General features: G+C 34.8%; 1 protein-coding gene across 2 annotated transcripts in view; it reads left to right on the top strand.

Moving 5' to 3' along the window:
* Positions 1-23827, top strand: part of LOC139967981 (transcription factor COE3-like) — a 124553-nt gene that overhangs the window by 65491 nt on the left and 35235 nt on the right. The window lies entirely within an intron of this gene.

The raw sequence follows: 23827 nt of genomic DNA, 5'->3' as shown, positions 1-23827 counted from the left end.
GAAGAGAGAGATGCTGCCGCTCAACTTTGATTTATTTTTAAATTAAAATAGTAAAATGTCATGGCTTGTGAAGAAAGCTTACCCCATAAAACAGTATCAATTCTGAAATCATATCTCAAACTTTTAAATTTGGCTACCCTTGCAATGTTCAGAGGTTCATTGAGGTTTTTTTTACTTTCTCTTTTCTTCTTACTCCCCATCTCCCTTATTCTTTCTCTCTCCCCACCTCTAATACCAAATTGAATATTTTTTTTTTTTGTTACGGCGAAAATTAACATCCTACTTTTGGTTTGGGACTTTGGGAGGTGGTTGTTAATGAGGTTATTGTTTCTGACTTGGTCAAAAAGGAGAGGATTTCTATCAAAGTGGTGACTTGGTAGATAAAAAAGGATGTTACTCAGCTGTTTTACTTTAATTTTTCTTCTTGTTTGTGACGTGCTTGTCGAAGAGGAATCCAATCATCACATGGAAGAATCATCAGTATTTTGAGGCCTTTGTCAATGTTGGCCAATCACTAGAGTTTTATCCAGAGTAGTTTTGACAGGCAACACTGATTCACTCCAAAACAAGCTTGTTGCAGAAATTAAGGTCAGGGTGTACAATTTGATCAGTCACTTGGTTAACTGTTATCAAAAGTTTGGAGTATAAAACATTCTTACAATAAGCAAGGGAAGGGGGAGGGGGGGGGGGTTGAACCCCATTCTAGGTGGAAAGTGGCAAAGTATGTGAATGTTATCCTTAAAGCAGTGTGGTATTACCTTGATCAATGCATCTAAACCAGTTAATTATAGCTAGCCAAGTTTGTAAAAAATTTGGTATAAGTTTTAAGTTTACATTTGTTGGAAAAAAAATGTCACCCTTCAACTGAATAATGTTTTCTCAAAATGTTGATTAAAACATTCCCTCTTGTTCATTATGTATACTACTTTTTAAAAATTAAATATCAGAAAGTGCTTACGTACATAGGAAAGTAATGTCTTGTTCTTGCTATGCATACAGCATCTTACTCTGATAATATAAACTTCTCATTGCTGAGTAGAGTTTGAAAGAAATGATTTAATACACACATCCTGGATTTTTTGCAGCATATAAGGTACTTTTTAAGTTAATTTAATGTACTGCATTAAAATGCGATCATTTCCTGCTCTTGTTTAATAAATGAAAGTGACAAATATATATGAGACATTATAACTTTGACATTATTCTCTGTAACTAAGCTGTGCAATGATATTTACCATTACAACAAATAGCTGTGTATGTTAGACGAAATTTGTGCTCCTGTGCTGCGTTGTGACGCTGGTGCGAGCGAGGGTAATATACCCAAGGGCAATAGATCAACGACCGGGCAATGTTTCCTGCTTCGTAATTTTTTGTCACTTGACGGATTTACGCTTAGGCCTATCTCATTCCCTGTGAGTCCTCAATTCGTTTGCACGGTCCAGTGCATCCATCGCATCGGTCCAGCTCTGAGCTGTTCACCAAGCTCGTTCGCCGTCCAGCACATGGTGGATAATTATGCTTCAGGTCGCAGCTTGCCGGCACAGTCATTGGTTGTTTTACTACGTGTATGCCTCTCAGTCTCTGTATAGTGGTGATCTATATATATATATATGTATGAGCTGAGATTTTTTTCTATTACATGGTTGCTCAAATGAGTTCTCAAGATCTGTATACCGTGTGTTCTCTCAGGGGACTCAACCCTTCTTTCTTTGTCAGAGATTGAAAAAAAAAAAAAAAAAGGAAAAGAGATCTAACTCCCTGTCAACAGATAATCAGTACCAACATGCTAGGCAGTGTTTTACAAGCCAGAATCTGGGTGTATTTAGATAAACCACAACATGGGACAGGAGGGAAGGGAGGAGAGAGAGGGAGGGTGGGGGTAGATGGGGGTGGTGGGGGGTAGAGAGAATATCTTGCTACATTGCACCAAGTGTGTACTGGTGTTATCATACCATGTGGTAAATAAAAAGTAACTTTCTACTCCAAAGAGAAATATTAAATGTAATATGTCGAGTAACCTTCAAATTGCATATCACACAAATGTTATGGGGAAATGTATACATTAAAAACATGTAGGAAAACAATATATTACTACTTAAAATATACAATTGCAGTTGTTCAAACTTAGATAACACCCTCTTGATATCTGTATTCAAAGAGGGCTAATGATTCATTTAATGCTTCGATTCAATCATTACAAAGTTTTCCTCATGCAGTCAGTTCTTAGCTCCAGCCTTATTAGCTTTAATTTTAATCCTGAACTGACTGATCACTGATTCGAATCCTGGTCTAGCCAAAGATTACTTTGCGCTTTCCCGGCCCAGACACTTTCGATGTCCATGTGAATCATATGCAAGCCCTCAAGGGTACTGACTCTGACACCAGGAAAGTTTCTCTATTATACATTGAAATTTGAACAGCTGAGGTGATCGTTTTAAACAAAACTTCAATACTTAAAAATGACATTAATGTTTCAAACTTGACATTTTCCATTAAAACCATGTCACAAAAATCCCACTTTTGAGTGGAACTACTCTAATACTCTTCTTTGAAAGGAACATCTTCCTTTTATAGTTTATAGTTTTTTTTTTCTTTTTTCAAAACTCAGTATGCTACTTTAAATATCAAGACATAAATAAAAAACAATGTTTCAAAGATACACCATTGAGACATTTTATTCAAAGACACCATCTAGTCACGTGAGAGCAATGAGGGTTCTAGGCGACTAGGGCGAGGCAAACCACTGCAAGTGATATCCTTTAGTGCATCCTCTAACTGACAGTGACCCGGTGTGGCAAGTTTGTGAAATTAAGAGAATCGCAGTAAAGAACAACATTTCAATATTAGTGAAATATACTAGAGCTCTCCAGACTACTTTTACTCCTATGGATGTATCAGCTATTGTGTCAAATATATTTGATCACACTGTAGCCTACCCCAGTTTACAAAACATATATGGATATACCCCAGCATGATTGATGTTCACTCGCATGATCATCTTCAGTCCCCTGCATGTAATGATTAAAACCATTTTAGAGGTAGAAGACTTGTAGTTTTTTCTCGGAAGAGATTTCTTCTGCCATTTTAACCTCTTATTTTACTGCAGTTTTGTGTCATGTCACTTTCGATTTGTCATAGTGCCAAATCATACAGTTCTAAGGTATTGGGCCTAATATAAGTGTGATTAGATTACCTCTTCTCAAGGTTTCCTCACATTTCCCTTTTAACATGAAATACATTACAGAATGATTAATTCCTTGACGATGAAGGTATATTGAATATGCTAATGAGATAATCTTTTGGATTAATAACTACTTTTGACTTCCACTAGTGGAGGAGGAGGAGGAAAACCCACGGACGGCACGATCCATCCTCGATCAAACCTCTTCAACAGAGGGAGGGAATGGATGATACCAAGTGAGCCAAGTGAACTTATAACTGGGCTATCCCAAATATTTTTATACTTTTGTTTGCAACTTGAGGAGTTGATTGTTTTTGACAAGTTATAGATGGGCATTTATAGTTTGTGAAACCTGTCTGTGATTTATAGAGACAGTAGGAGTTTGACTGTGGCATAAACAAGGTTCCTGGGTACTTCTGTTAGGGTTATTGACCCAAGTGGTATGTGATTATTGTCTGAATTATGTAACCTGGTATGAATGTTCACCATGTCATGGGATATATATATATATAGGTACTGTCATTGACTGTTGACATCCCTCGCAGCACTGCAACATACAGACGTTTAAAGGGAATATGGGTATGCAGCGACACCAAAATTGCTAGATATATGCTAAATTGGCCACGATGGTTTACAATCCTAATAGTGAATATTTCATTATAATACGGATATGCAGTAACACCAAAATTGCTAGATAAATGCTAAATTGGCCACGATGGTTTACAATCCTAATAGTGAATATTTCATTATATTAGTTCATGTACACGTAATTTGCAATATTGGAATGAAATGTGAGTAACTGCCCAAATAAGGAGTAGTCTAAACAAGTTGTACCATGAACTTCTTTCATCCCAAAATGCATTTCTTCAACCTTACAAGAAGTTCAGGGACACAAAAGAAAAAGAAAAATTCACTTCCAACTAGCCTGTTAAAATAAGAAGGGCCAAAAGAAAGAGAAAAGAAAATAGAACAAAATCTATTCCCAGAAATTTGCAAACAAAGGCAATCATCATGGAAGTGAGAGTGGTAAATCATGTCCGATTGCGTCTCCTAAACCAGTTCGTTTCAAAGATAAGACAAAATGAAGTCATGGTAGAGACAAGACTGGTTCATGACCCTGTTTGTTTAATGCAAATCAGTGAGGTGTTGCAAGGCTTTGAGATAACGCTTGAACTTAATGTTTTTGCAATGAAAATCTGAATTAGCTATAGGTGAGACATCGTCGTCGTCCGGGCGTAGTAATCAGAGGGTAAGTTATATCCGCGAAATACTCGAAAGATAAGATGCTGCATTAGGCAGCCATAGTCTGGAGATGATTTCAATCCGTCAAATATTTTGTAATGAAAACAAACTTTGTATTCTTGTCTTTGTTTCCTTGGGTTTTTTTTTTTGTGAGTGAAAAGTGTGTGAAAGTTGTGAGTTTAAAGATCATTAATGTTGTCCTTTCCCCCCTCCAAATATGTAAGCAAGTCATGCAACGGTCACTTATTCTGAAATATCTCGCAATTGTTATTACACTATGTCACCTGCAAAGGCATTTTCCCTCCAAACGACATTTTAATTCGTCAAAATATTTGACTGTCGTCGTCTTTGAGTGTTTGGGAATTATCAGGAGGGTCAGAGCATCCAAGAAAGTACTGTAACGTGTAATGTTTTTAACTTCGGAGACCATCAATATTAAAGAAGCATATTTGTGTCAGCTACAGTTGTTTCGATTTGCTCGGACAGACAAAATTAGCACATGAATGATTCCCTGCAACCCCCTCCCCTCTTTACATGGACAATTTAGTTTCTATTCAGAGGGAGTAATTTTCTCGGTTTTTTACATGCCAAGTTTTTTAAAGTACTATTAGAAGAAGAATTATTTGTCTTGACCAAGAAGTTGAAGGGAAAAAGTTTTGACAAGTTTTGTCATGGTCTTACAACCCTCTTTGCTCTCCAGGGTAAATTTGTGAAGATTTTTGCACTTGCTCTTACTCATCAGTTGTCAGGCTCAGTGGGGCCTCCAATGCATAGTGACAGGCTTAATGCAACCAAACTGCCCCAGGGGATGTCACCCACCCCCATTGTAGGGTTGCTCTATATTTGAAAACAGGAGGGTAGTATGATGGGTGCAACATGGGATATCATATCTGTTACCCCATTGGTCATGTTTCTTACCTGGCTGGGTTGGGTGTAGGTAGTACATCTGACTATAGCATCTCTTGGAATACCGACCTAATTCTGAGAGACGGGAGATACAGATGCTAAGATCACTGGTCGTTAATAATTATAATGTAATTTGCAGAAACTGATGGCCACTTGACTGTTTTTAATTTAATTTCCTCATTTATTTAGAGAAAGACTGCTTTAATTCCAGCTCTTTTTTTGTTGAAAGTTATTGAAAAAAAAAAAAAAAAAAAAATCCTCGATTCTTTTTGACACATGAGAGAATAATGTATGCATTTAATATATCTGTCAGTTAAAGCTGTTTTATTCAGGTTACTGAATTTTCAAAAGGCCGCATCAATCAAACTTTGGGCAGGGTTATACCACGACAAGTGCGGGGATATTTTTACATGGAAGAGTTTCTGACATGAAAGCTGTATCATATATTTTGACACTTTAACTCAGCGGCTGTACACAAGGGGGATGGGACCTGCCACTTCCTCAGGAACTTTGCATAATGGAAAACGACAACAGATTGTGGAAAAGTGTGAGGTTATGAAAACATTGATCTAAAAAGTGCCATGGAAGAAGTTAATATTATCAAATTTTGTCACTTGTTCAATGAAAAAATAGCTTTCAGAATTTTAGATCTGAAAAGAAAAGATAAAACTTATGATATGAATTGTTGAAGGTGGAAATTTTACAACTTTCTGACTCCTGACTTCGAATCCATCGTTTTCTCATAATCTGATTGTTCTGACTGCTCTCAAATTAAAAGAGAATTTTTAAAACTTTTTGGTATATATATATTTATATATATATTTATATTTTATTTACTTGGTCTGGTTTGGCAGCAGTGACAGTTCAGAAAAGTTTGACATATAAATTTTAGTTATTTATAAAGGTTTAACTTATTTATTTTCTGTTTCACTACTGTTGTTATCATGAAGTTACAGTTCTATGGAATTATGATTGACATGTTTAATTCAACTTCTGAATGTTTTCAGTACTGAATTTTGAACACATAAATTTTGAATAATGCATTTTTCAAGAGTCTTGGCCAGCTTCATTAAGCATGGAGATTGCATGGCAGATATTGAGGTGGGGGGGGGGGAGGGGGAAGGGGGGCAATATGGTATGAGTAAAAAGTTCACATAAGTAAAAAAATATTGTTTATACCAACAGCTCTAACTTCCTTTGTAAATACATGGCTTCAGCATTGATTTCTTTTGTATTTTGTCATCCATAGTAATTCAATGTTGGTGTGCTTCTTTGTGGTTACCCCTCTCTCCCCCCCCCCCCCCACGATATAAATACAGTTAAATCTGGGTAAAAAAAAAACAGACATTCATACTTAAAAAGTACTTTTGTGGTTAGAATTGAAAGAAGGTCAAGACAGAATAAAACAAACTTTAAATTCCAATGAGAACATTAGTGATAAAAACTTGGAGATAAAAAGGCAAGTTTCTTTATTGATAAAGGTTGGAAATAGTTTAAGGTATAAATGAATCATAAACAAGATGTCTCTGAATTGCTGCTTCCCTTTGGAATTCCTCTCAAGATTAATTCATGTTGATCTGTTTGGAAATATTAGAATTCCACTGTGAGTATGTAATGGTTTAGTCATCTCCATAGGGCTTCATAGCATAGAATTCCATGTCCAAAGAATTACTTTAATTGTCCTCACATCAAATCCCACAATAGATTTTTTAAAGTTTTTCCCTTTAATTAACTTGTCAATATATCTGACATCGCTGAGCATTTTTGTTTCCACCCGGGCGCTTATATTTGGTGAACATAATTTTTTAATCTTCTCTCTAATTTTAATTGTTACTTTGAAATAAGAAACTGAAGGTAATGTGCAGAGACACCTTCCTTCATTGGACTTGGATGTAGGTTAATGTAAACATTTAACATTAACTTAAGTACAAAGGGACTTAAGTACAAAGCAACTCAAGTACAAAGCAACTTAAGTACAAAGCTATGAAAAATGCTTCAGAATTATTTTCTTGTATTTCTGACATGAAGAGGTCTTATAGGTAAAAAGGAAATAAATTTAAGAGACGCGGGATTAATTCGAACTTCCCTCATAACACTTTTGGAAGACAAAACATATGGTATAGCCTACATTTACTAGTGTTAATTGCTGGGTTAATATTGGTGTATTTCTCTTCACATTTGGTATTATACCACCCCTCCTCCTCCCCACACACACACAGACGACTCTCCCTGCCCTTTGTGAAAGCTCTCCATCTATCCCCATCCCTTACCTAGTATCTTGTTATCCCATTACAGCTTCGTCAAAAGTCATAATCACCCTCCTGAATCACCGCTTAACGGATCCTATGACACAATGAAGAGATGATTTATTCTGCCTCTTAACATCTGTTTGTATAACATGAAGCACATCTTCAAACTGAAGTGACATCCTAAAGATTTTTATCTTAGTTCAAATCCATCTGTTTTTATGAATGTCATACCACACAAAATGATGTGTCATCATTAAACCCAGAGACATTTTGCCAATATTCTCTCTATTTTTTTTCTCTTCATTTTGTGGGTTTGCTTCCTTTTCCTCATGAAAATGTGTTGTATCGAAAAAAGAAAAAAAGATTCTCCCTTTCATTTATTTATTTATCTATTATTATTTTTTTTTTTACCTGTTTGTTAAACGTCGTGTTTGAAAATCAATAAGCAATTTCCTTGAGGAGGAAAGTGTCTGAAAACTTATCCCTCTACATTATCAAGAAGTTTGACAACTCAACTGGGATAAGTTTACATGGCACTTAAGATAGGGTTGATAGTAAGGAAGAAACGACTCCTCCTGCTGGTCAGTTAATAAGCACTAACAAAAAAAAAAAGAAGATGAAGTAACCCTTTATGCCAACTTGATTCTGCAATCAAATGAAATGAATAGCTCAAGAAGGCAGGGAGAAAAATATAATAGAGAACAACATTGCATGAAATGGTATAAGAAGGGTGGGGTGGGGAGGGGGGGGAGATGATAGAAAATGGTAGGTATAAAAATGGAGAATGAAATTGAAGATAAGATTATTGAGAGGTTGGAATCCAGGAATTTATTATTATCATTTGGGGTTTTCTACTTGGTGATCGTATTTGTGCAAGCTCTCAACGGTTTTGAAAAATGCTTTCCGACTTTATTTGGATTTCAAGATATCCATAAAGATCCTCTTGATTTTCCTTTGAGAAAAAAAAAAAAAAAAAGATAATGCCATTAAAAGCATGATTCTGTGATTGTAAAATATGGGACTTGATCAAAATTTTCTGTCAGGAAAAAATGTCATTGGTCGAAACATGATACCTGTGAAACTGATCAGAACAGATTTTCTTTAAGAAAAGATGAGTGTCATTGGTCAAAACATGATATTACCCCACCCCACATTTTTTTGGCAATTTTTGGACATTACATTTAAAGTAATTATTTATTTTTTATGTGATCACACTGGCACAATGTGTGTTGTTAATACTTGAGTTGTCTTGAATTAGTGTCGACACAATGTGTACAGTTGCATCGCTCATGCCGTAATTCATGTAAATGTAGCACTTTTGAAGAAAATTCACCCAAGATAGAGCCCGGCCATGAAAACCAAACAAGTTGATCCACCCTCAATCCCTGGAGTCCCTAGCTTAGATCGAGACTGTAATCGTAAATGGTTATGGTGCTGTTACGCCAAGACTGTATCACAAGTCCCAGGGATATATAGATACTACACATGATCAGGTTAAACGTTGGGTGAGCTGTCTACTGTTTACTGTATCCACATGGTGTTGTTAATTGGGATATAGTGTGTGTTGAAATTTGCTGCTATGGGTCATGGCATGAAGTGAACCATTATTGACAGAATTAAGCTGTCCTCCCTCCTTCAGAACTATTATTTGGAGACTTCAAGCATACCAAACAGCATTTCCCTATTGATATGTTACATCTATTATGTTCTTCCAAATCCCATTAACTTTGTCTCCCTGTGATAATACCTGGGGCGTACATCAAAGAAAAAGATTCCTCCGAGTCCATAGATGCCTATAAGATAGGACTCAATGTATGACTACAGAAACCTCCCCATTAAGCTGCCACCTTTATACAATGATCAGGGAAGAAAGAGTAGGGATTCCACTGTAACAATACTACGGACAAAAGGTAGCAAGTGAATGCTCAATATCTGCCAAGCCAACTGTGTTAGTAGAGAGACTACCAAGACTGCTTTCGGGGACCAATAATCAAAGCTTTGGGGACCAATCCCGATCACAATAGTAACCCTTTTCATGAGAGACTAACCCAAATTGATTTCTTTGTCTGGTTAAGCCTCAAATTGGTTTTGAATCTATTAACAGTCTCAATACAAACTCTTGTTGAAATCAGAAAAAGTTCCCTCTGACAGATAACCTAATCAGCATGCATTAAACGACCAGAAGAGATAGATAGCTTATTAAAGTAGGAGTTCTTTTCCTTCCAATTTTGTCTTATTAATGTATATATCTTCTTTTTTTTTTTGGTTCTGTTTTTCTTATATTGTTACATTATATAATGGGATTTTCCATTCCCTGTGGGCCCATTCAGGGGATTTTAGATCTAAAGCTGTTCTGAGCTTTTGACTTCTTGAACTCACTTTTATTACTACTGAGAAGCAGAAAAGACTAGTCTATAGGTATGCTTTAGCTGAATTGTCTATTGGTATGCTTAGCTGAATTGTCTGTTGGTATGCTTAGTTTCAGCTAAATTGACACAGATAATAATTCTAAACACCGTGCTGATTATGTCTTCTTGTAGTTATCATTTTGAATAAAAATTAGAACTGAAAATGAAGAACGATGTTAATGAATTTTGCGAATTTCAACACCTGGTAGCAACCGCTTGAACCAGTTGCCCGTTCCCATAAACAGTGCTGCCATCAAATATGCTAGAAGACATGAAACGCTCTTGTGGAACCATACATGTTTTACCTGTACTAAAATCACAAATCACAATGAAGACATACACACAATACATGCTTTTTGACTGTCCTCTATGCCAAAGATGTATATCTTTTAGCTGAATATGATTTGGTAATCAGTATGTAAGATCATGCTTCAAACAAATGTAACATTACTGTGTGGGAAATTAAAACTTCATCAAAATGTTTTTTGAAACAATTTATACTATATTGGTTTAAACTCACTTTTCACCAAATGTGGCATACATATTAATGAATAAAAGTGCTGTGCAACAGAACAAAATTATGAACATTCCAATTTCCAAGTTTTCAAGGAGTTCCAGCATGTAAATTGGCGATACTTCCTCAATAGCATGACAGATACACATTTATGTAAATAATGAAAAAGAGGGATAGAACTGTTAGCAAACTGCTTATCTACTGCAAAAAAGGCCAATTCTTGATAGAGTGAGTAACTGTTAGCCTATGAAGATCCTCCTAGTATCATCGAAACTGTCAGACCTTCTAACTTTCACAAAATAAACAACAACAATATTAATAAATTAAAAAGTAAACAGAAGCGCCGAAATTCAAGTTTTTAATGATACATGTTTGTTACCTCCTGACACTGCCATTCAAAATAATTAAGGAATAAGAAATAGTTGGGAAACAAAAATTTCGAAACAAAACAAATAAATAACCTAATTAAAGAGATACAGGCACTGGATATCATTCATACCCAAACGTTTAGGTATGTCAATATTACTCTTGGTTTACTCTTTCCATGCCCCCTCAAGCTACTAGAAATATTTTGATGCAATGCTGAAATGAATTGCTAGCAAGAGAAGAGAGAGAGAGGAGGGCCTGGTTGTAGTTTTCATCAACTGTTTTGCAGAAAGGTTAAGAGGGGTGAGCAGCCACCAGTAAATCACTATGTGTGCCTAGCTCCCAAGACAATGAACCCAGGCAAATTTCCTTAGTCTTAAAGAGAAGGTGTACCAGAAAATTACTTTGTAATAGTATGGGAACTTGACTGAGAGTCTCACACATTTATGTGTACACAAAATACAAACCTATGTTTATTTTATTTATGACGCCTTTTTATTTTATATAAATGAATCTTTATGTCTGAATATATAGCTATACCATATAATCATTTGTTATACTGTCATTTTTAGATTTTTTTTTAGATTTTTGTTTAATGAATCTATTATACTTTAGGGGTAACAATTAAGAGTGAATCAGTTAATTGTGACTTAAGTTCAGTTTTAAGGTTTTTGTTACCAACCATTTATTCTTTGAACTTCAAATTGTTTCTTATTTGGCAATATGAGTCAACAAAAATCTTAGTTTTAGAGAAAAACATGTGTTTGATATGGTAAAGCCTACAATTATAGATTTGTTTGTCAAGTGTTGGTAATTTGTACAACTATGGTACTGGTAGTCAGCTTTCTAATCATAACTTGTGAGTGAAACATAAAACTTGTCCTTACCAACCGAATATCCCGCAACATCCATCGACTCTCTCCTCCCCTCCCCACCATGGTACTCTAAAAGCTAGTGTTTGGTAATACTCTCCCTTTAAATTTGAGAATTATTTGAAAATGTTTTGGTGTTGACACACAATTGCAAAACTTTTCTGCTGTTATTTTTGTTTTGCTTGTTTGGAGAGGCTGACTGTAAAAAAAAAACCTCAATTTGACCTGGTAGTGATGATTTAATGTTTTCCTTAATAGGGAACATTGATGGCACAAACACTTGTGGGCTTTTATCAAGTCAAATGACAACCATGGGGATTGTCTCCACAAAGCACAAATAAATTTGTCTGAGTATTTTATAGTCGCTATTTTATATATATATATACCTGAGTGGAACTCAAAGAGTGTATAGGGAAAAGAAAAACAAATAATAAATTGCCAACAATTTTATTTTATTGAGTAGGGTGGTAATTTTTTTTTTTCATTTAGTATTATTTAAAAGGGTTAGGAAAGAATAAAAAGAAGTGGTTAAACCAATCTCTGTTGTTTTGAAAGTACTTGGCCTATTAAACTAGTTTCGTACTCTGGTATGGTTTCTAATTGAGTCTGAAATTGGATTCTTAATGTATTGTGTGAAACTATTTCTTAAAGCTGACTAAAAGACTCAATGTAATTTATTTGTCTGTATTTTGTATTTGTTTAAAGTAAAAAAAAAACAAGAAAAAAAAAACCCAGAGCAAACATGTTTATATACATAAGGAAGAAAACAGTGAAAAGTTAGAGTTCTGAATGACAGAGCTTTAATTGCATATATATATTCTTTTTCAAGTGGAATGATTAAAAAGCTTGTTTAAATCTCAAGAAACGTCTTTTCATGTTCAAATTAGCTGAATGAAAAATTTGTGGTTTCGAAGCTTGTTATTTTAGCATTTTAATTTTTTTTTAATTGCAACAGTTATGATATATTGTATTACATAGATTTTTGTTATTTTTTGTTTTGTTTTTTTGACTATTTAATAATATTTTTTCTGACTAGCATAAAAATTAAACAGCTGCTTGTTTACTCAGACTAATTCAACTATATTGACAGAATTTTATCCTTTAAAAGAAAACATGCTTCCTTTTTTATTACTTTTGTAAACCACAACTAAAATCAAATATATATGTTGGTAATTTTTTTCCTAAATTTTCATCAAAATAATAGAAATTAACCTCTCATGTATTTCTTTATTTCAAGTTCTGTAAGTTTTTTTTGTAAAGTTTTATCATCATTGTGGATCCCCTCCCCCCCCCCCCCCCCAAAGAAAAGAAGAAAAAACTGATTTAAGCAAAACTAAAGACGCAAATGAAAATTTAATATATGTTTAAAACAAATTGAAAATAAAACCTGAGAAGAAAATAAATATGAAATAGGAGGTAAAAGAGAGGAAATATGCTAGTACCACCATATGAAGGGTGTGGCCTGAATTCTAACTTAAGCAAATAAGAAATTGATTCCCATTAGACTTAATGAATCAGGGAAAAATAGTTTTGTTTATTTTAAATCTTATTTAACATTTATTACCTTTATTCAAGACAAAGCAGAGGCTAGAAGTTCATTTCACCAGAGCTGTTTCTTGTTTAGATTTACTACATTATAGTCTGCAGTGACAGTTGTAGGCATAATAACTGACAAAACCCTTTGATGGAGAGGGCTGTAAATTTGAGTAACGGATATTAGATGAACAGCGGCTAAGGATATAACTATACATATAATTTAAAAAAAAATGATAAGGAGGGGGCGGGGGGGGGGGGGAGATGTTGGTATTGTCTGAAACTAAAGAAACATTTAAGGAATTTGAATGATTAAGGTAGACTACACTATTATTCTTCTATAGTTGGTACAACCAACTTAGTTTAGCTTTGAGGTATTTTAAGAAGTTGTGCTAGTTTGGATAATTATGTACAAATACGTATAAATACGTACAAATTTTTAAGTTTCTCAAAATTCATTTCTCCCATGTTGACAGCTTCAGTTTGTGTTGAATTATATGAATTTTGCTATCATTACCAAAAAAAAAAAGTAGAAAAAAAAATTTCCCTGAAGTTTTAGTCACCTTCTATGGAATGCCAAAATGGCAAAATATCAATTGCACTGTGTTTTCTATGACCGGACCCTACCGGTCAATGCCCCCTGCTTTTTCTCATCCTACCACCGAAAGTGTTTAAAGCGTATATTTGTTAGATATCAAAATGTTGAATTAAACGTTACTTTTACATTAAACTAACAGACAAGCTGCCTGTTTGAGAGGTTTCCAGGATAAAATGCTCCAAAAACTCTTTTGATAGTCTTTAATGATACCAAGGTTATTTTAAATAAGGTGTGACTTTTTATCTCTGAATTTATCCTGCTTCAGTAGGAAGGGAAAAATTGGCCATCTTCTTAAAACCTGTAAACAACAATTTTAATCCTGCACAAGTTTCACCCTTCTCCTGCATGTTCAGGAGGAGTATAAGTTATATATAACCTTGAAGTCTTTTCTTGATAGACACAAGGAGGTCATTACATATCACTAATCCCTCTCGTAATATTATTATTCGATGTTATTGCAAAACAGATAAGACAATTAAGACCTCAATTGCTATACTTGACTCTCTTTTCTAGATCATGTTGCACTCCTTTGGGATGTCCCTTCCATTTGCATTTGAAATGCAATTTTAACAGTTGGGGAACCTTCAGTTTTACCAATAACTTTGGTTTTCAAAAGGAACAGTTACTTCTTTTCTTTCTTTTTCCCCTCCTATCTTTTGAGGAATCTTCTGGAAGCCACTTTCAATTCCCAATTTTAATATAATATAATTGAATATACAATTTTTTGGTTTCTTTTCTTGATGGACTAGTCTCAAAAGTTTTCCATACATATGTTTTGCCTGGCAAATTTTGGTATCTTACGCCAGCCAGTCACGCTGGAGCCAGCCAGGCCCCAACCCACATCTGGCCAAGTCATTCCTGGGTACAGAAGTATCTCGTAAAAAACACAGCATTGCCTCAATAAATCTTTCCGTCTCTCCCTCTCTGTGCTGCTATATGACCTTATTCAGTGGAAGGGGAACTAAAACTGGCTCAGAGAGACCAGAGAGAGAAAGTAACAGTTTTGGTTTTTGTGCTAGGATATGTATTATTCTGAGATAAAGAATTCACCAGGAGCTGTTTACTGCTAAATAATGAGACTGTATTGTTGGCATCAGCTTTCAACGAAAGTTGTTAAAGGTAGGCTCTGAAAACCACTTTCTCTTTTGGCAAAATAAACAATGGATTCTTTCGCTGGCGATTATTTTCCCTGCGAACAAATGGACAAACTGGTTTAATAATATAGACCTAAAAATAAAAAGTTTTTATTTTGTCTGTGGAATAATAATTGTACCATTCATTTGGAAGTGATTTATCACAAAAGAATGTGTGGAAGATGTTGGCTTAAATTGTTGTAAACAAATCTGTTGCACAACTTTTCTCAATTCTCACCAATGATTAATGTTTAAAGATAATAATAATGATAATAATAATAATAACTGTCTTATTGGAAAAAAAGTTTGTCTATAATTGAATGATGTAATTTTGTAAAATTTTACAGACAATTTCACTGGCTTTGAAAACATTTATCTATAAGAATTTTATAACTCACGGTTAATTCTGTAACTGTTACTTATGCACTACACATATTTAATCATTATGAGCGACACTTTAATTAATAATATTGACTGCATTGAGTTTTACTTGTGAAGAAAAATTAGGAATTAAGCAACTTGAATATATGAAAATATCAGAAGATTTTTTGAGTGTGTAAAATTATAAATACCAATACTGTTTGATGAATTTTGAATTATTAACAAAATCTTTGGTTTTCTTTTAATAATTTTCATGCATGTTCTGGATATTTTATAAATGGAATATTTACGCACACATTTTCTTGAGATGCACAAACTTGTCACAAAATTTTGTTTGTTTGTATTTCAAAATATGACCAAAAAAAGGAAGAAAAAGAAACTTGTGTCAACAGAGAACCATGCATTGTAATTAGCTATATATGTATGCTGTATTAGTAGCATAAAATGACAATATTAAATGGCTCACATGGGAGTTGTAATTTATTAAGGTTTATCTTCCTACCCCTACCAGTGTGGGTAGTAGGAAGGACTCCAGGGGGTGTAAACAACAAATTTATAAACAGAAGCATTCATTCACAGCTGGCAAACGGGGTCCAAAGGTGTTTTCAATGACTATTGGGGTGCGAGTAAATGGAATAGTTTATGAAACAACCGAGCTTTAAAATATTTAAATGCGAAAGTCAACAGAGAATATAAATTTATATGTTTTTTATGTTTGATTTTGAACTATATATATACAAAATAAGTGTACAAATGTAAACCATCGTTTTTGTGTAGAGATACCTTACAAGATATTGAGTTCAATGCTTAAATGAAATCAAAAGAAAAAAAAAAAAGTGGGTTTGGCTCTTTTGAATTTTCCCAGACTTCTCATGATTAATCCATGTCCTTTGTGTTCTGAAGGAATAATGGAATTAATTATTTCCTCTTATCATGTCATGTCATTTTCTGTCGCTGCTTTAAATGGAGATATGACTAATAGACATAGAGTAAGCTATAGATACAAGCACATGACTGTGATTAGCTCAACTAGCACAATTACACCACCCCTCTTGCTCTCTCCCCCCCCCTCGGCAATGGGGCAGGCGTCTGCTACCTGGCTTCGCTCCGCTCCCTTTGAGTGGTGGAGTTTTATAGTGAATAAATTGCCAAATTTGGTAGCTAGAAAAGACAGAAGCAGAAGGAATAAGTCAAGTTGTCATCAGGCATTAACCCTCTCCTAAGTATTCCGAGGGGACAAAGAGGTTTGGGCTGTGTTATAGGTTTATAGCCTCAGCTGATGATGCACAGTGTACTCAGTTAACTGTTGGCACATCAAAGAAACAGTCTGAGGTCAAATGTCAAACCTCTCTAAAGCTAGTCTGGTGATCTTCTTTGATCCTTTTCTCTCAAGTAGACTGTTAATAGGGGAGAAAAAAAGGGCATAATTTTTACCCTTTTCTCTTTTTCTCTCTCTCTCTCTGCCTGCCATCTTTCTTGTTTCACCTTCAAGTTTCTTCATATTATCATTCTATTTCAACTTGGTTTCCAATTTTGGGGGCAAAATTTTGAAGTTTATTATGTGGGATAAATAGCTGAAGCTGTAATATTTTTTCAAGGTGGAAAAGTTGGGGAATGTAAAAAGATACAGAGAATGGATAGAAAACTTGTACAAGGTTAAGTGTGTGTGATGAGAGGTTAATACCTGGCAACTGAAAACAATGTCATGTTTTGATGGTAACCTTGGAATTCCCTTATGTAAGAAGAGCTGGTGATAGGCAGTGACTGGGAATGGAAAAGAGAAGATAGAACAAGTCTGTTGTTGACATGGATGGGGTTAAGGGTTCTTAGTTTGATTGGGGGTGAGTGTGTGTGTATTGGACTTATTTCAAATTTAATAGTTCATGTAACTCTATAAAATTGCCATAGCAACCTATTAACATTAACCTTGACATAGTCATAGGGATGATATGGTTTGGTGTTTGTCTATAATACAGATCAGTTTAATTAAACTATATACTCTGCCAAGAAAAGCTTAGCGAGGATATGAATTTAAGTCAAAAGTCCCCTTTGTTGATAAATTCCCGAGTACAGGATATCGCAATGATATGTGTAAAAGATAAATCCTTTCAGGACGTTTTTAACATGATTTTATGCAACAGTCACAACTCATCGTTCTAAGAATGTTCCTCATTGTACTCATTAACACTGGTCTTCCATGTTAAGAAAAGATAAATGAGAATTTTACTGCCACAGCAAGTGTACGTCGGTTTGTTATCAAAAAACGTCAATACTTACTTACACTTTTGATTTCACAGTGCGAACGTAAGTTCATGAATTGGTGTAGTTAAAACTTATATTAAACTGGATCCATATTATACCCCATAATATTTCAGTTTTGAAATAAAATGGAGGAGAAAGAATATGAAAGTGCTCATTGCCCATCAAGATAATTTCTCACTGAAAGTTACTGGTGTATAATGTAGCATATATGATGGAGTTGATGTTATTTTCTTTCCTTAATTATGTAATTAGTTAATAATTAACTGTGAATCACCTGATGACAGTAGCCAGGTTTGCTAGATATCTGGCATATCAAACTGAGGCTATTTTAAGTTGTGATGATATTGCTGTAACTTGTGGCTATCTGTTGTTTTAAATATCAATCTTTAATAAGAACATAGTTGATATTAGTATCAATCAAAGATATACCCTGAAAATGTTGCAAATGCATCAAAATTATGTTGTCTGCAAAAGCTTTTAATGGTTTCCCCCTCAGCATAGTAAATTTACTAAATTAAAGCTCTGAGTGGGTCTCAAGGGTAAGATTTAAAATAATCGTGGATTTTAAAACAATGGAACGGTTATCGGCAGGAATTGAAGAAGGATTTCAGCTTTTGCTAATTGCTGATACATTAATTTTTACATCGACATTGAATTTTACGATACCGACTGTGTAGATGAAGTAAGAGCGAAAGCAAATGTTCTTTTTCTAATTTTTCTCATAAAATTTTACGCCATATCCGTGAATCAAAACCAGACTAACAGGAAGAAGAGATAAACCTATTTACCAGTGATGGATGTTTTTTTCCGCTTTCCATCCCAGTATTCCTGTAAAAATCATGCCTGCTTGTCAATATTGCTTAAGCTAATGATGGTCCTGCTACCATGTGTCACTCACACTAGAAGCCCATAGGCTGTTTATTTTAAGGCTTTTGTACCTTTATCGAGTCCCATTCATTCTTTTTGAGTTCCGTAGTGTGGATTTACAGGACCCAATTTGTCATAGCCGTCTCCCTTACCTACCAAAAAAAGTTAAGCTTCTTGTTGGAAGTCGGGGACTGGGTGAATAAGGAAAAAAAAAAAAAAAAAAATTGCAAGGACGTTGAACCCTCTTTCTATTTGCTTCTTTGTGAGGGAGTTTTGACAATAACCAAAGTTAGCGATGATGTTTTTTTTTTTTTACCTTCCCTCTCCTTCATCCCTTTTTTTTTTCTCCCCTGCAAGTTCCATTTTGAAAGATGGAAGGGAAAGAAAGAAAGAAGTAAAAAATGAAAAGAGAAAAAAAAAATTGGGAAGAGAAGTCCAAGAGAAAGAAAAAAGTTCATTCACGGTCATGTACCATGTTTCTTAGCAAACTTTGCGATTAACGGGACTCTCACAATTTGCATTAAGAATGGGATCTGGAGAAAAAAGACGAAAAAATAAAAGACAAATTGATTCCATTCTTCTCAGGTGGAAATTAGTATCAACTATCTTCTAGCCCCCTTGCCCAGATTTTTTCCGGTTGGAGAAGCATTGCCAGGACAGTAGTCCGACAGGTATATCTGTTGAGAAGCTTACGAAACGGGCTAGCTACGTTAGATCGGTGAGCAAGTATGCCTTTCAAAAAGGTGACAGGCTGATTGCTTGGTTAGTTCGCACTCTTTGCTTTTAATTGGATTCTCTTGGAGCGTGTATGCATGGATTAAGTTGCGAGTGAATTTTCACAGCTTTCCTTGCTTGCGCTCGATACTCTCAGGTTTAGGTCCACCGGGAAAAGTGCATCTAACCTCACGGTTGCACGGAGAAAAATATCACGGTTTTACGGGGAGGAAATCTTGTTAGAGAGGTAATGTTTGAAAAATGTGATCTGGATTAGTGGTTGGCAAAATATACACCCTCCCCCCCCCCCCCTCGCCACCTTCAGATTGGATTTCTTAAGATTATAGAGCTATAGTCCTGAAACTTTCATGACCATCTCAGAATCAGGTAAAATGATCTAATTGCTTGAAAGTATTTTGCAATTATCCCAGTCTTGTTGTGAAAGTGTATCACTTTATTGGTTTGGTGAGGATGGAGAACTTTGATGTATCATAGCTCCATCAAGATCGTCTGGTTACTGATGCATTAAGTCCACTCTCCCATGGCAAATAAAACGCAGAGGTTGATATTGCCGTTGAATAGAGTGGAAAGGGGAGGGGGGCAGCAGAGTGGGGGAATGTCTTGCCCTCTCCAAAAAATTTCAGACTTTATTCCAAAGAGCTTACAGTTTTTATAAAGAATGCCTGCAAAGTTGTATAAACTGGCAAAATTTAAACTGATAGCACCATTTTTCATCTGAGCCACTTTACCAAAAGAAATGTATCTCTCTCCTCCCCTAAGACTCCTCCCAAAAATGAACATCAACCAAAGTTTATGTAAATGGTTCCCAAATCAACAGAGGGGATTTTAAAGAGCAAATAGGGGTAGTGATGAGGGGAAGAAGCACAGGGAAGGTATTCACTATTAAAGCAAGCTTCTTAGAAGAGGGGGTTGCCCCATCCCCAGAAGTGGGGAGTGCAAGAAAATTAAAGTAAATCTTGCTACTTTGGGTAATGTGATATATCTTTAAAATATTCACTGGGAACCAATCTTTTCATACTCTCGTTGTTTTGGTCTTTTAGTTTGTTAACCACATCAAAGAGATGATTAGTCAGTAGAAAATAGATCAAGCTCTCAGATCTAAGAACAAGAAGAACAGGATACAACCCCAGCCTAAGAATGGGATATAACCCCAGCCTAAGAATGGAATATATCCCCAGCCTAAGAATGGAATATAACCCCAGTCTAAGAATGGGATGCAACCCCAGCCTACATTTATCTGAAGATGAAATCCCATCTAAAACTTTCTGCAGTTACAAACAGTTGGAATTCTTGTCAGAGGACAGTCTTCCGTAAATTATCCCTGTCTCCCTCTGTTTCTTGTTAGAGGACAGTCTTCCCTAAATTCTCCCTGCTTCCTCCCTCTGTTTCTTGTTAGAGGACAGTCTTCCCTAAATTCTCCCTGCCTCCCTCTGTTTTGTTCTACAGAGGTCACAGACACCGAGGTTGTGAGTACTTCCCTTTGATAGACTGTGGATGGACAAATGGGAAATTGTGGTTGTTTTATAATCAAAATTTATGATCTCTTGATATAGCAAGGGGCTATATCTTTATTCACTGTCAATAAAATCAGAGAGATCAGATCTCTGGCTCTGGTGCTACTTGTGAATGACCAATAATACTGTCCTCCTACTGGTACTTACTGTTGGGCTGGAAGAGGAGGAATGCCTTGTATTCAGGCCGAGGGAGAAAGAGAGACCAATATTATTATTATTTAGGAGAGTTGTGGTGATTGGATCTTGAAGCTCATTGATACTGTTCTAAAAATTCCTTTCTCTGGTGAAGTCAAGGGGATGGTAGAGGATTTTATTTTTGTGACTAGTTTTGTTTAGTAATTAAAACAGTAGAAGTTGCTGTGCCTGTGTTTTGTCATTCAAAATAATTGTTGTTAATTGGCCCATTTACATGCTTTTCTGCCATGTTAATGATCATCATAATGGAATAGTTGTGTAGTTTGTCATATCATCAGAGATGATAATAAAAGACTTGACCCCTTTAACCTACCTACTGATGGTGTTGAAGTCGTCCTCTAGTGATGAAGCGCAGGGGGGGGGGGGGGGGAGCGAGCTTTGAAAGCTTCTATGGTCTATAACAAGCATGGTAGTAAAATGTTGTATCAAATAAAAAAAATTCTATTATTATTTTCTGTAAATCGTAGAAACAGATTAAAAACTGACACAAAGAGGATAAACATAGTAAATGCAAATTTCTTTAAAATGCTCAATAGCCATTCTTTTTCGATGGCATTAACTGTATGCTAACCTTTTGTCAAATATAGCAATACTCTTTAAGCAGTGATGTAATTACCTTAAAAAGAATTAGAGGGAGAGAGAGATAGAGAGAGGAAGAAAGAGTACTTTGGATTGCCAATACCTCACCTTTTCATTAAGAGACAATCTTTTTATCAGTCCCTTCTCACTTACTGTGAAACACCTCTTCAAGGACAGTTGAGGCTTTCCTCAAAAAGAATTGAAATTACAAACATGCCCTGTGAGCAATTAAAACACTCTATTCTATGTTTTGGACACCCTGATAATATTTCTTGTAATTATAGCCATAATTTTGCCCCAGGGGTTGTGTGTGGATTAGAAAACTCAATCTTGAATAGAGGGAGCTATTCATCTTTGAGTAGTCATGAATAGTCTTGACTTGACACTTGTTTGAAAGAGTAAGAGAGAGAGAGAAAATAAATGAAAAGGAATTGAGGTCAATTTGTTCCTAGGGATTATTTAGAATGCTAGCTAGCATGTTGGTCATTTGATAAACTTTGAAGTTGGGATGAATCAAGTTTGGTTATTGGATTAAAAAAATAAGAATCAGTGGTTATACATGTAGAGGTTAGCAAGGAGTTTGAACAAAGAATTGACCTTTAATTTAGTCTTGTAATTATTAGATCTGTCAGATGATTATGAAATGCAGTTTAAAAAAGATATATTGCCGTAATATAAGTCTTCGTGTATATCTTTATGCAGTGTAAGACTAATACTGATATGACAATGCATTTAGATAATGAAGAGAAGACTAGTTTAACACAGTTTTCGTTTCCAACAGTGAGAGAAAACTAACTTTAAGAAATCAGAAGATAAAAAAGAAAGACAAGTTTGAGAGATCTGTCATGTATGGTGAAATAAATTCAGATAAATGAAATGTAACATTTGAGACTCAAAATTTAATTGGTTTTTCAACCTAATTCAACTTAATAACAAAACCATTTTTTCAGTAGTGAAGTATATATATTCATCTTTCACACAGTAGAGTACAGGTTTTGTATTAGTAATCTGTTTCATGAGCACCTTGACATTCTCAGCTTGTCTTCTTTGATATTGTTTTGTAACTTTTTTTATTTGGAGAGCATAGGATTGTGGCTGGTTGTGAGGTTTTTCATCATATGGCAATTTTGTCATCAGACTTAACAAAAACTTAAAGATATTTCCCATCCAATTAATCCAAGGAACTTAAGTTGATAATTAAGTGATAATCGTCAACTTCTTACAAATTTGCTGACAACAGTTTTGCAAACTTGACTGAATCCCAAATGAACTTCAATCCAAAGAGGATGGTATTTAGGAAAAGAGAGAGAAAAAGAATTGTTTACTGCATTATTTTCAATGGCTCAACTGAGTCAGTTCTTTAGGATGGAAAATTAAAGTGTCAATCAATTCTAACAATTCACAGTTTTGAATTTTTAAAATGATTTGTAATCTCCATCGATAACGTTTTTTCATTCTGCCTACCTCTGTTTATACTGTCTTACACTGTAAAAATAACTTCGATAATTTTTGCTTATTTTTATTCAAAATTAATCTTATAAATTATGGTTGGTTCTTCTTACATTGCATAACAGAACTGGTTTATCAGGGAGTTTTCTGCTAGGTAAGCCCACAAGGGGTGTTTAGATCACTTCTTTTCACATCTGTTATTTCTTATTTATTTGACTTACCCATTGAACCTTGATGTAAAAAACACAAATAAATGAATGAAATGAAATATTTACAGTAATATGGTTTAAACTTGTAGTGAACACCCCTGATTGGGTTGAAACTTATGTAATGATATAATAGAAAGCTCAGGAAATATTTATTAAGGATCTTAAAGGAATTAAACACTTAACAAATAAAGAATAAAGAAGTCCCAGTTTATAACAAAAGTGATAATCACATCTTTCATATCAGTAATTTTGAGAGACTACAAACTTGTGTCTAATGTGCTACTTTTTTTTGTTTTTCTTCTTTTGTTGTTGCAAATCCTAACTTTAGAGAATGTTAGCAAAAATTGTTGCTTTTGACTGGACTTTTGAGTATAAAGGTTGTCAAATTTTATCGATTTTAGTGTTTATTGTCGCAACTTTCCAAGTGATGATGATGGTGGTTGGTGATGATGATACTTTTCTCAACTTTTTTTCTCTCTTTTAATGAAGAGGCAGAAATTATCTACAGTAGACAAGAAGTCTTGATCTCGATTAAACTCATCAGTAAAGGTCATATGATGTCTGAACCAGTAATTACAGTCTTGATTGAGTGTGAATATTGAAAATGATGAACCAAACTAGCTTCAACAAAATA

Source organism: Apostichopus japonicus, chromosome 5 (genome assembly GCF_037975245.1).
Source record: "Apostichopus japonicus isolate 1M-3 chromosome 5, ASM3797524v1, whole genome shotgun sequence".
NCBI classification, from domain to species: Eukaryota; Metazoa; Echinodermata; class Holothuroidea; order Aspidochirotida; family Stichopodidae; genus Apostichopus; species Apostichopus japonicus.
This window is presented reverse-complemented; position numbering and strand designations above follow the sequence as displayed.